General features: G+C 39.0%; 1 protein-coding gene across 2 annotated transcripts in view; it reads right to left on the reverse strand.

The window, feature by feature from the left end:
* Positions 1-349: 349 nt before the first annotated feature.
* The window catches only part of SANBR (SANT and BTB domain regulator of CSR), an 87,400-nt gene continuing 73,439 nt past the window's right edge, over positions 350-14,310 (reverse strand). Inside the window, exons 22-23 of one of the 2 annotated variants that reach the window (XR_005577717.2) lie at positions 11,485-11,624; positions 350-581 (exon numbers count right to left, since the gene is read on the reverse strand). The gene's annotated coding sequence lies outside the window, so the exon portion shown is untranslated. Of the gene's footprint in view, positions 582-8,276; positions 8,720-11,484; positions 11,625-14,310 lie in introns of those variants that run through there. The other variant, XR_012517720.1, reaches the window with a different exon arrangement.

Raw genomic sequence — 14,310 nt, forward strand, 5'->3', positions numbered from 1 at the left:
GTACAACAGACACAAGGCGTCTTCCTGTGGCCCTTAAAGAAAAAACGCCGCATTTCAGCTCCTGTCCCTCTCCAAACGGTGTCTAAACAGAGCTCTAAAAATTAATGTTAGGGGCGGGACGGCGGGGAAGGAAAAAAAATTAAAAATGACATTACATTAATATTTTATATTGAGGAGGAAGTTGCTTACAAAGGACTTTCAAGCGTGGTCAGGGGTTAATAATCCACATTTTTTTTAATATTCCATAGGCTGCGTTGGAGAGAAAGGCACAGGAGCAGAAAAGCCTGGGAGAAACCACCTGTCATTCTTGAAGAAAAAGATGCTCTGGCTTTCCCAATTTGATTGATGGGATGGAGAATCAACCCTTACAGAAAGACACTATCAATTCCGGAAAGGATGCTGTGTCAGTCACATTTCTGCACTTTGTGAGACGTTGAAATCTCCAGAAGTTGCCCAAGGTTTTCAAGCTGAACACCGGAGAAAAGGCTCTGGATCCCTGAGGACTCAAACAGGAGCTGCAATCTTGGCTCCACCACTCTCCGTCCAAAACATCTTGTGTGTCTATCCGGTTATAGTGTGGCCTGCGAGAGAAGTTTCTTTAGGGGCATGTGTATTTAAAAAAAAAAAAAAACCAGGTCCTACCAACACATTAATACTTTAAATTTCCCTCTTTATAATAGGTTGAAATGTCAGATAGTACCTCTTAAGAACAATGGCTGATCCAAATGTTTCCTCCAAACTCACAGTTTTTCCACCATTTCAGAAGCTGCCTGAGGACTAAGCTTTAATTTTTTTTTTTTTTATCTTGCCCACATTCGCAAGGGGTCTGGGGAGTCAGCCCTACAAACCATAAATTCTCTTCAGATGCGTTTTAACCCTATACTGTATATGGTGACTTGCTTTCCAAGCTGATTCTGGCATAATATTATGTGACAAGAAAGTCAAAATATTCTGCCCCAGGCCAGGTACTGTGCCACACACCTGTAATCCCAGCACTTTGGGAGGCCCAGGCAGGTGGATCATGAGGTCAAGAGATCGAGACCATCCTGGCCAACATGGTGAAACCCCGTCTCTACTAAAAATACAAAAATTAGCTGGGCATGGTGACACGTGCTTATAGTCCCAGCTACTCGGGCGGCTGAGGCAGGAGAATCGCTTGAACCCGGGAGGTTGTAGTGAGTCGAGATCGCACCACTGCACTCCACCCTGGTGACAGAGCAAGATTGTCTCAAGAAAAACTATATATATATATATGTACCCCAACATGTTTCTTTGCTATTTTCAAATGGTCCTGCAAAGCTGTCCTTTGTGGGGGAAAATATGCATCTAACTCTCCTGAAGAGACTGAGAGTCTAGCATCTTTTTAAAGGTCTGAATAGGAAACATTTGTCTTCTGTCATCTCTAAAGCAGCCTCTATAAGACTTCAAAAGAACTTTGGGTCTCCATAATCTTTTATCTTAACCTGAAAATTTCCTTTCTATTGATCCCAGGTCTTTAGACAATTGTCATCTCAATCATCAATCAGAAAATGTTTAAATTTACCTATAGCCTGGAAGTCCCTGCTTTGAGTTGCCCCACCTTTCTGAACCAAACCAATGTATTTCTTAAATATATTTCATTGATGTCTCATGCATCCCTAAAATGCATAAAACCAAGCTGTGCCCCAACCACCTTGGGCACATGTTCAGGACCTCTTGAGTCATGGGCCATGGTCACTATTCGGCTCAGAATAAATCTCCTCAAACATTTTACAGAGTTGACTCTTTATTGACATGCCCATACCTGATGAAATGCTTCATCTAAATTCTTAGTGGACTGGCTAGTTCAGAAAATGGACCAGCCAGGTTTGCCTGAATGCAACCTTGCACAGCTATCCCACTCCTGGTTGGAGCCAGCTAGATCAGGAGATCTGTCCCCAAACTAATGTACTCCATGTCTTACATCTTTTTTTTTTTTTTTTTTTTTTTTTTTTGAGACAGAGTCTCAGTCTGTCACCCAGGCTGGAGTGCAGTGGCACAATCTTGGCTCACCTCAACCTCTGCCTCCCAGGTTCAAGTGATTCTCCCGTCTCAGCCTCCCAAATAGCTGGGACTACAGGTGTGCACCACCAAGCTTAGTTAATTTTTGTATTTGAATCAGAGATGGGGTTTTGCCATGTTGGCCAGGCTAGTCTCAAACTCCTGACTTCAGGTGATCCACCCACCTTGGCCTCCCAAATTGCTAGGATTACATGTGTGAACCACCATGCCTGGCCCATGTGTCTTGGTCTTTATTACTAATATTGATTAAAAAATGAAACTTTGGGTAAAATTTCTATATTAGAATTTCTTTTTCTCTCTGTCTTGAAGCTTGTAACTACTTGCTCATGATTTTTTTGTGTTTAGCAATGTGTGTGTGTCATTGATGGCCTTTGTAAAAGTATGTTCAATGGAGCTGTGGAGACAGAGGTGCAATTAGAGTAGGTTGTAAGAATAAAAAGGAGCAGGCAAAAAAACATGTGTATACCAGTGGCCTTCAAAGGGTACACAGACTTTCTTCTTAAGGGATCAATTCCCAGATCTTCAGTTTCATATAAACTCTTTCCTAAAATTGACTTGCCTAAAAGCATGTTAGTGTTGTGGGCACAGCTTCTCTTTTCTCATTTTGTTTTTACAGTCATCCTTTTTCTAAAAGACATACATCTCCTCCTCCCTGTCTAACAATGGCACATTGCCCCACCGTATAAAACAGACCAGATGTGGCCGGGCGCGGTGGCTCAAGCCTGTAATCCCAGCACTTTGGGAGGCCGAGGCGGGTGGATCACGAGGTCGAGAGATCGAGACCAACCTGGTCAACATGGTGAAACCCCGTCTCTACTAAAAATACAAAAAATCAGCTGGGCGTGGTGGCGCGTGCCTATAATCCCAGCTACTCAGGAGGCTGAGGCAGGAGAATTGCCTGAACCCAGGAGGCGGAGGTTGCGGTGAGCCGAGATCACGCCATTGCACTCCAGCCTGGGTAACAAGAGCGAAACTCCGTCTCAAAAAAAAAAAAAAAAACAGACCAGATGTGACAAGCAGAGACACAATTCAAAGCATTTGTATTAAGAGAGTAGTAACTCCAATGCTTTATTTTGCAAGTCACATTTTTTTTTATTGTTGTTTGTTTTGGGACAAGGTTTTACTCTGTTGCCCAGGCTGGAGTGCAGTGGTGTGATCTCTGCTCATTGCAGCCAACCTCCCTGTCTCAAGGGATCCTCTCACCTCAGTCCCCCAAGTAGCTGAGACTATGGACACACACACCACACCTGGTTAATTTTTGTATTTTTTGTAGAGTCGGGATTTTGCCATGTTGCCTAGGCTGGTCTCGAACTCCTGAGTTCAAGCGATCTGACCACCTTGGCCTCCCAAGGTGCTGGGATCACAGGCATGAGGCACCACACCTGGTCTGAATCTATAATTCCAAAGTTAAAAGTTTTTTTTATAAGTCAAAACTATGTAAAAAGGTATGCTTAGGAAAGCGTAACTTCCTCCGCTCTATCCCTTCCACCTATTCCTTCCTCTGTCCCCCAGAGATAACCTATTTCATTATTTGTGGTATATCTCTGTTGCTTTTTGCAAAAATAAATACATCTATTTGTTTTTGGACTAATATGGACATACCGTTAACTGAAATAAATAGTAAATATATGGTATTGTTAAAGAGAATCTATTAGATTCTTTTCATTTCTTGTACAAAAGTATCTTCTCTATTTAGTTCTTTCTTTCCATATCAATTCACAGAAATTGTCATTGTCCTTGTTCTTTTCTTTGAGACAGGATCTCGTTCTGTCACCCAGGTTTGAGTGCAGTGGCATGATCTCACCTCACGGCAGTCTTGACCTCCTAGGTTCAAGCAGTCCTCCCAAGTAGCTAGGACCATAGCGCGTGCCACCATACCTGGGTAATTTTATTTTTTGTAGAGATGAGGTTTCACTATGTTGCCCAGGCTGGTCTTGAACTCCTGGGCTCAAGTCATCCTCCCACCTCAGCTTCCCAAAGTGCTGGGATGACAGGAGTGGGCCACTGCGCCTGTCCTTGTGTTTTTAATAGCTGTTTGATACTCCAATGTGCTGATGTCCTATTATGCAACCCAGTCTCTTGCTGACAGACATTTGAGTTGTTTCCACATTATTGCTATTGTGTATAAATAATTCTATGATGAGTAATCTTATGCTTGTATTGTTTTATATTTGTCAAGTTGTATGTTCACAGTAAATTCCTAGAAGTGGCATTACTGGGCCAAAAGATAAATATATATGAGCATTTGCTAGACATTGCCAAATTCCATTCCTTGGGATAGTACCATTTTATACTTTTAGATTTTTGCCAACATGATAGATGGGAATTGGTATTTCAGCATAGTTTTAATTTGCATTTCTCTCATAATGAACATATTGAGCATTTCATTTAAGGGCCATTCATATGTCTTTTTCTGTGGACAGTCTGTTCATGTCGTTTGTTCTTTTTCATAATAGGTTTGTATATTTTTGTCTTTTTCATCCTGATTTTTAAAGAACTTGTATATTAGCCTTGCAATATTTTCTCTCATTTGTCATCTCTTCTTTGATTTTCTTTTTGCCATGAAGAAGTTTTTTTTTAAGTAGTTAAGGTTATCAATCTTTCCTCTTATTTCTTTCTCCCACTCCTTGCTTATAAAGGAATTCATAAATATTTTCTTCTAGTACTTTTATGATTTAATTCTTTACATATAGCTCTCATGTGGATTTTATCCTCATATATGGTGCCAAGTATAATTCAAATCTGTATATTTCAAAATATTCACTTGTCTCAATGCTATTTGTTAAAAAGCCTGTCTCCTCTAGTAATTTGTGATCCCACTTTTGCTTTGTATTAAACTTCTTTTTTTTTTTTTTTTTTTGAGCCTATTTCTAGTCTTTCTATTATGTTACAATGATTTGTCAACATACTTTGTTTTTATTGCGGAGCCTTTATAGTATACTCTTGTATCTGGTGGGACTAGTCTGTCCCTCTGAACCAAATTGCATTTTCTTTTACAAGATTTTCCTAGCTCTTCTTTCATATTTATTTTTCCATGTGAACTTTATAATCACCTGATCTAGTTCTAGAATAAAAGATATTTGTATTGGGATTACATAAATTTGTATATTCGTTGGGGAAAATGAACAACTTTATAATATTGATTTACCCTATCCATGAACAAAGACTAGTGTTCTATATGATTAAGTAAAAAGCAAACATAAATGAAATAAGAAACAAAAATACAACAGATAGAATTGTAGTTTAACAGGAAATGACAATGAGATGTTCACACTGGTGATTAGTCTGTAAGTAAAGGCTTCTTACTGTAGCATTAAGTATCATAGGAGATGGTCAGTCCAGTTAAATTTACCTCTGTCTAAGCCCTCTGACTTCTGAGTAATGCATAGTTGTATATATAACAATATGAGGTTCACATTGTCATATATTACATAAGTTAGTGAAATGTTAAAGGATTTTACAGTCCATACATTTTTTTAAGTAGAAAAAGGAGAAATGTCTTTCAGCTTAATGGCTAGCTGAACTTTAGCAAGTATCTTTTGTAAATAGCTTGGTTTGCAAGTTTGGGACAAAACATGTATTTACAAACGGCCACATAGTTTTAGCAGCAGGGCTTTTAAAAACTGCCCTCTGGACTAAATTTAAGGAAGTGTCATGAGCTAGTAATGAGAAAAATGTCTTTTTTTTTTTTTTTTTAATGTTAGCAGAAGTGGTTTGTAACTAGCTTCATGAATTTCATAAAGGTCATTAATTGGTCTCCAAACATTTTGATGGGTGAGGGGAAGTCAACCATAATTTTAAACCTCTTCATTAACAAGACTTTTTTTTTTTTTTTTTGAGATGGAGTTACACTGTTGTCATCCAAGCTGGAATGCAATGGTGCAATCTTGGCCCACTGCAACTTCTGCCTCCCAGTTCAAGTGATTCTTTTACCTCGCCTCCCCAGTAGCTGGGATTACAGTCACCCGCCACAACCCCCACCTAAGTGTTGTATTTTTAGTAGAGATGGGGTGTTGCCCTGTTGGCCAGGCTGGTCTTGAACCCTTGACCTCAAGTGATCCACCCACCTCGGCCTTCCAAAATGCTGGGATTACAGGTGTGAGCCACCTCGCCTGGCCTTAACAGGACTTTTTTAAAAAGTCGGTTATATGAAAAACCTTAAAATATATTAACCTTGGAAAAAATTGATTAAGAAAAAGAGAAGACAATAGAGAATACTAATTTGAAATTAAAAGGCTCCTTAGGTGGGTGCAGTGGCTTATGCCTACAATCCCAGCACTTTGGGAGGCTAAAGTGGGCAGACTGCTTAAGCTCAGAAGATAGAGACCAGCCTCGGCAACATGGCGAAACTCCATCTCTACAAAAAAATGCCAAAATTAGTTAGGTGTGGTAGCATGTGCCTGTGGTCCCAGCTACTGGGAAGGCTCAGATGGTAAAATAGCTATTGAGCCTAAGATGCAGAGGCTGTAGTAAGCTGAGATTACACCACTGTATTTTAGCCTGTGTGAAAGAGTGAGGCCCTTTGTTTCAAAAAATAAGTAAAATAAAGAAAAGTCTCCTTAATGGGGAAATAGTAGAAGGTATGGCCACGTGAGTGAATTCAGGCAACTGAATGTGGGCAAAAGTGATGTATGCCACTACCAGCCTGTCCCACAAAAGTGCCTCACAAGCAACACCCTGCTCTCTCTGTCCCCTGACTTGAGATAGATAACCATGGCTACTGTTTTGAAGAGAGTGAAACCAGAACATGAAAAGAGCATTGGATTACCAATTGAGAAAGCTACCTGCCAATCAGGCACACATATTTGGATTTCATTCAAATGAGAGATAAACTTCTATTGTGTTGGAATCATTTTTGCAGTTAGCATTACTTTAAACCAGAATTTAGTATGTAATAAATGCAGCATTTCAAACTAGTGAAAGAAAAAATAGTATTCAATAAGTGTGCTATCCAGAAATTGGATAGCAATCAAAAAGAAAAAAAAAAAAGGTGGATGCCTACTTCACACATTATACCATGTGGAAACTTTCAAATGGATCAGATATTTAAATGGGAAGATAAAACCATGCAAGTTTAGAAGAAAATATGCATTTCTTTATAGCTTTAAGTGTGAAAGGTCTTTCTAAATATGACTCAAATGTAAAGTCGTGGAAGATTAGATTGGTAAATTTGAGTAGCTAAAAAATTTCAAAAACCTTTCAGAATGCCCAAAAGACATAATTCACCAAGTAAAAAAATGCAAATGAAAAATAGGAAATTATTTGTTATTCATATCAGGCAAAAAGCTAGTACCCCTGCTAAATAAAGAACCCTTAGAAATGGATGAGAAGGCACTAAAAATCCAACATAAAAATGGGCAAAAGGGCTAGGTGTGGTGGCTCACACCTGTAATCACAACACTTTGAATGGCTGAGGTGAGCTGATCACTTGAGCCCAGGAGTTTGAGACTGGCCTGGACAACATTGCAAAACCTTGTCTCTACAAAATCAGGACATACAAATAAAAATAAAGAGTATTTCATACTCGCTGCACTAGAAAAAGTAAAGTTTATCAGTACCTGCAGTCATCATTCACAGACATTCAGATCCTAAAGGTAGGAGTGGGAACTCTTTGAAGTTAGATGTGGTCATAAGACTTGTTAAAACAAGTGTGAACCAATTAATTGTGAGCAGAATTGATATAGTCACTTGCGTGCAAAAATTGTGAAGAGCCAAATTTGAGCCTTTTAGTCAGTTCTTTTTCCCTATCTCATAGAAGCAAATGTCAGGATGGAAGCTCCATCAGCCCTGGTCTCTGAGTAACTAATAACAGACCTTCATGAAGAAGAAATAGACCTTTGAATTAAGACACTGAGATTTTTATGATTGTGTTACTGTAGCATAATTTAGTTATCCCAATTGATATAACCCCAGTTTTTGGTGAAGAAACAGAACAACAGGGACTTTCACATGCTGCTTGTGAGCCTAAGCTGGTACAACTCTGGAGAAAACTTTTCTGCAAATGTTTCGTCAAGTTGACAATGTACATAACCATAGAGGCACAAGAAAAATGAGTGAAAGTTTTTGCTACATTATTTTAAGAAAAAAAATGAAAATAACTTCAATGTCCATTGACAAGAAATATCTTTTAGTAGATTAATAGAATAGATTACTATTGAGTAGCTAAAATAAAGGTAAGCTACCTGAATCAAAATATATAATTCTCAAACACACAGTCTAAAAAATTGCATGAGGATATGTATTGTATGAGGTCATTACATAAAGTTTACATAGCATATTATGCTGTAGCTATATAAAATATGTAGTAAAATATAACAATATGCATGGGCATAATAAACATCGAATTCAGAGAAATGTTTGCTTCTGGGAAAAGAAGAGGAGGATGCAAGATCCTCAGTGATAGGGTATTTGGAATGTTTTATGTCTTATTTCAAAACATCAAATGCTACATGTAAAAATACTGGGTGTTGAGCACCTGTATATTTGCTGTATTATCCTCTGTACTTTTTTGTCTACTTGAAATACTGAATAATAATTAAAAAGAAAATACAAGCAAGCAAAAAGAAAATAAAAACATCTATAAGTCTTCCTCTCCTGCTCCATCTCTGAAATTACCTTAATTAATATATTGGTGTAAATCTGTCCAATGTTTTTCCATATCTTTGTGTGTCTGCCTCACCTGGATAGGAAGAAAAAGGGTTGCAGTTCTTCAGATAACTATGGTAAAGACATTGTGCAGAGTTTAGCAGCCTACATATTCTACTCCTTAATTTACATATTTAGAAGATGCTGTTTTGCCGAGTTAAAAATATTTACTGAAAGGAGAAACATTTCATTATTATTATTTTTTTTTAGATAGGGTCTCATTCTGTTGCCCAGATTGGAGTACAGTGACATGATTATCACTCCCTACAGCCTTGATCTCCTGGGCTTAAGTGAGCCTCCCACCTCAGCCTCCTGAGTAGCTGGGACTACAGGCATGCACCAGTATGTCTGGCTAATTTTTTTTTTTTTTTTTTTTTTTTTTTGTAGAAACAGGGTCTCACTATGTTTCCTAGGCTTGTCTCACATTCTCAAGCAATCCTCCTGCCTTGGTCTCCCAAAGTGTTGGGATTACAGATGTGAGCCTCACTGTTCTTTAAGAGTTTGCATCAATTTGCTGCCATCACTTATATTGATTTGTTTAGATTCTCTTTTCTTTTTTTTTTTGAGACAGAGTCTCACTCTGTCACCCAGGCTGGAGTGCAGTGGTGCAATCTTGGCTCACTGCAACCTCCGCCTCCCAGGTTCAAGCGATTCTCCTGCCTCAATCTCCCAAGTAGCTGGGGCTACAGGCGTGCACCACCATGCCCAGGTAATTTTTTTTTTTTTTTTTTGAGACAGGGTCTCACTTTATTGCCCACATTGGAGTGCAGTGGTGCAATCTTGGCTCACTGCAACCTCTGTCTCCTGGGTTCAAGCAATTCTCCTGCCTCAGCCTCCCAAGTAGCTGGGATTACAGGCACCCATCACCATGCCTGGCTAATTTTTGTAGTTTTAGTAGGGATGGGATTTCGCCATGTTAGCCAGGCTAGTCTTGAACTCCTGACCTCAGGTGATCTGCCCACCTTGGCTTCCCAAAGTGCTGAAATTACAGGTGTGAGCCAATGCGCCCAGTCTTGATTTGTTTAGACTCTTTAAAGTTTTTTCCTTTCTCAATTTTCAGAACTATAAGAGACTTCTAAACGCTTATAGAATCTATGTTGTTAATATACAAAAGCATGACTCTGAAAACATGCAATTCTGGCACTGAAGAGCATCAAATTTAAACTTCATCTTCTAAGTGGTTTTCTTTGTTCTTTTTCTGCTTTCTTTCCTTTTTTTATATTTGCTTTCTGTAATTCCCTATGTATTTTAGCTATAATTTATCTTACCAACTATTTCCCAGTATTCTGTTTCTTTCTGCAAATGATATACACATGCACTAAGACAGGCTAAATTTAAAGCTTAATGTGGTTTCCTTGCACTTTTATCGCCACCTCATGGTACCATCCTGAGTCTATGCTTTCCTAACTTTTTTTTTAAAGTTCCTGAACACATTTCTAGCTGTGGTCTAGTGTTGGTCTTTTAACGATTACCATATGTCACATAACAGTATGTTTTTCAACCTATCTAAACAACAGAGTCACCTGATGACCTCTAAAAAATACTGTCACCAGACCAACTCCAGAGCCACTGTCAGAGAGAAATTAACTCTTATTCATTGGACAAAACTAGATGTCATTTAAAAGTACTCAGTTCTGGCCAGGTGTGACGGCTCAGGCCTGTAATCTCATCCCTTTGGGGAGGTTGAAAGTTTGAGACCAGCCTGACAAACATGGAGAAACCCCGTCTCTACTAAAAACAAAACAAAACAAAACATAAAATACAAAATTAGCCAGGTGCGGTGGCTCATGCCTGTAATCCCAGCTACTTGGGAGGCTGAGGCAGGAGAATCACTTGAACCTGGTAGGTGGAAGTTGCGGTGGGCCGAGATTGTGCCATTGTACTTTAGCCTGGGCAAGAAGAGAGAAACTCAAAACAAAACAAAACAAAACAAAACAAAACAAAAAAACAGTAGTCAGTTCTATTACTTACTGGGAAGAGTCAGCTACATATGAGTATATGTATATAACTACATATACTCATGGTATTATATGACTATTTATGGCTAAAAATGAATACACTTGGGACATCCCTTCAAGTATTTGTGACATAAACTAATACTGACAGTTACCTACATTAGTTACCTACATTTCTTATTTTGTTATTTTAAATTTGGGAAAATATATTAACCACATAAAAGTGTAGTGATATATCTGCTATTCAAAATCAACAGTTATATCTGCCACTCAAAATCAACTAAAGTCTGCAAGCTCTGCCTCCCAGGTTCAAGAGATTTTCGTGCCTCAGCTTCCCAAATAGCTGGGATTACAGGTGCGCACCACCACACTTGGCTAATTCTTGTATTTTTAGTAGAGATGGGGTTTCACCATGTTGGCCAGGCTGGTTTTGAACTCCAAACCTCAGGTGATTGGCCCACCTCCTTGGCCTCCCAAAGTGCTGGGATTACAGGTGTGAGCCACCACTCCCAGCCAACAAAATATTTCTAATAGAACAGAAGAGCTGATTATGGAGTCAAGACCAATAACAACAAAGCAATGAGAACATTAGATTGCTAAAGGGTGCCAATGTTGTGAGCACAATACCACACAGAAAGAAGAGGTGAGCAGCTTCATGAAGGATGTGAGATTTGAGCAGGGCATTGAGCAAGGAAAAAATTTCAATAGGCAGCAAACAAAAGGCAACCATCTAGGTAGGGGAATAACATGAGCCAAGCCAGAAACGGGAATAAGCACAATACAGTTATTTCTAAAAGTCCTTCACGTAGTCTACTAATAATAGCTAACATTTTTGAGGACTTACTATGTGTCAGGCAGTATTCCAAGTCCTTTCAGGTATTGATTTGTTTAACACAGCAACACTGTCATCAAGAGCACACTGCTCAAACCACTTTTTCTGTTGCTCTTAGACATGGTGCCGTCTCTGGGTCTCAGTTTGTCTGTCTGTAAAAAAGGAGATAATAACACTGCCCTGTGCGTGATGGATATACACACACGGACAAACACAAGAAGAAATTAAACAAGATGATGGAGCTGTTAGGATAAATTGGTGAGATTATGGGTTATATTTCCATTTCTCAAATGCAATTTAATGCAATATTGGCTTTTTGGAAACAGTTTTATTGCACAATACTCCACATATCATACAATTCACTCATTTAAATGGTACAATCCAGTGGTTTTAAGTAGACTGTCAGAGTTATGCAACCATTACTACAATCAGTTTTGAACAATTTCATCACCTCAAAGAGAAACTCAGTAACCTTTAGTTATCATCCCAGGTGACCATATCATTCTCCTCTCCTTCCCTAAGCAACCACTAATATTGTCTGTCTCTATGTATTTGCCCATTCTGGACATTTCATAAAAATGAAATCATATGTGACTTTTTGTGATTGTCTTCTTTCACATAGCATGTTTTCAAGGTTTATCCATGTTGTAGCACATATCTACTTCATTCATTTTTGAAATTTTTATTAAGTTTTTTTGTAGAGACAGTGTCTTGCTATGTTGCCCAAGCTGGTCTTGAACTCCTGGGCTCAAGCTATGTTGCCCAAGCTGGTCTTGAACTCCTGGGCTCAAGCTATGTTGCCCAAGCTGGTCTTGAACTCCTGGGCTCAAGGCCAACTCCTTCCTTGGCCTCCAAAAGTGTTGGGATTATAGGCATGAGCCACTGTGCCCAGCCTTCATTTTTATTGAAAGTGAAATTCACATAACAAAATTAACAAAAGTGCATAATTTCATTACATTTAGTGCATTCACAATGTTGTGCAACCACTACCTCCATGAAGCTCCAAAACATTTTCATTACCTCAAACGAAAACCCCATGTCCATTAAGCAGTCACATTTTTTTCTCTCCAGTCCCTAGCAATTTTTGGGTTTTTTTGAGACAGAGTGTTGCTCTGTTGCCCAAGCTGGAGTGCAGTGCAGTGGTGTGTTCTCAGCTCACTGTAACCTCCACCTCCTAGGTTCAGGCAGTTCTCATGCCTCAGCCTCCTAAGTAGCTGGGATTACAGAAATGCGCCATCACACCTAGCTAATTTTTGTATTTTTAGTAGAGATAGGGTTTCACCATGTTGGCCAGCTGGTCTTGAACTCCCAATCTCAAATGATTCACCCGCCTTGGCCTCCCAAAGTGCTGGGATTACAGGCGTGAACCATCACGCCTGGCCAGTACCTAACAATTTATAATTTGCTTTCTGTTGCTATGCATTTATCCATTCTGGATATTTTATATAAATAGAGTCATGCAGCATGTGATCTTTTTTTTTTTTTTTTTTTTTTTTTGAGACGGAGTTTTGCTCTTGTTACCCAGGCTGGAGTGCAATGGCGCGATCTCGGCTCACTGCAACCTCCGCCTCCTGGGTTCAGGCAATTCTCCTGCCTCAGCCTCCTGAGTAGCTGGGATTACAGGCACGTGCCACCATGCCCAGCTAATTTTTTGTATTTTTAGTAGAGACGGGGTTTCACCATGTTGAGCAGGATGGTCTCGATCTCTTGACCTCGTGATCCACCCACCTCGGCCTCCCAAAGTGCTGGGATTACAGGCTTGAGCCACCGCGCCCAGCCCTGGCATGTGATCTTTTGTGTCTGGCTTCTTTCACTTAGCAAAATATTTACAAGGTTCATCCATATTGTAGCATGTACCAGCACTTCATTCCTTTTTGTGACTGATTTATATTCCATTGTCTAAATATACCACATTTTGTTTCTCTGTTTATCAGTCAATAGATATTTGGGTTGTTTCCACATTTTGGCTATCATGAATAGTGTTGCTCTGAACATTCGTGTACAAGCATTGGTTTGAATACCTGTTTTTAATTCTTTTGAGCATATAGCTGGGCCATGTGGTAACTTTTTGAAGAACTGACAGATGGCTTTCCAAAGTGGCTGCATCATTTTCTATTCCCATCAGCAGCGCAGAGGGTTCCAATTTCTCCACATCCTTGGCAACATTTGTTGTTATGTAGCTTTTTGCTCATAGCCATTCTACTGCATGTTAAAGTGCATTCTATCTCACTGTAGTTTTGATTTGCATTTCCCTGATGGCCAATGATGTAGAGCAACTTTTTACGCACTTATTGGCCATTTGTATATCTTCTTTGGAAAAATGTCTATTCAAATTTTCACCATTTTAAAAACTGGGTTATTTTTCTTTTAAATGTTGAGTTGTGAGCATTCTTTATATATTCTGGATACAAGTTTCCTTATCAGATACATACTTTGTAAACATTTTCTCTCATTTTGTAGGCTGTCTTTTCACTTTCTTGATAATGTTCTTTGAAGCACAAAATTTTTAATTTTGGTGTCAAATTTATTTTTTTGCTTGTTGCTTGTGCTTTTAGTGTCATATCTAAGAATCCATGGCCAAAACCAAGGTCATAAATATTTACCCCTGGGCTTTCTTATAAGAGTTTTACAGTTTTGACTCTTACATTTAGGTCTTTAATCCATTTTGGGTCAATTTGTGCATATGGTGTGAGGTAAGGATCCAATTTGATTCTTTTGCTTTCACTTGTCTAGCTATCCTAGTGCCACTTGTAGAAAAGAGGATTATTTTTCACCCTTGATGAAAATCAGTTGACTATAGAAATGTGGGTTTAGTTCTGGACTCCCAATTCTGTTCCA

This window comes from Saimiri boliviensis, chromosome 1, assembly GCF_048565385.1.
Source record: "Saimiri boliviensis isolate mSaiBol1 chromosome 1, mSaiBol1.pri, whole genome shotgun sequence".
NCBI lineage: Eukaryota > Metazoa > Chordata > Mammalia > Primates > Cebidae > Saimiri > Saimiri boliviensis.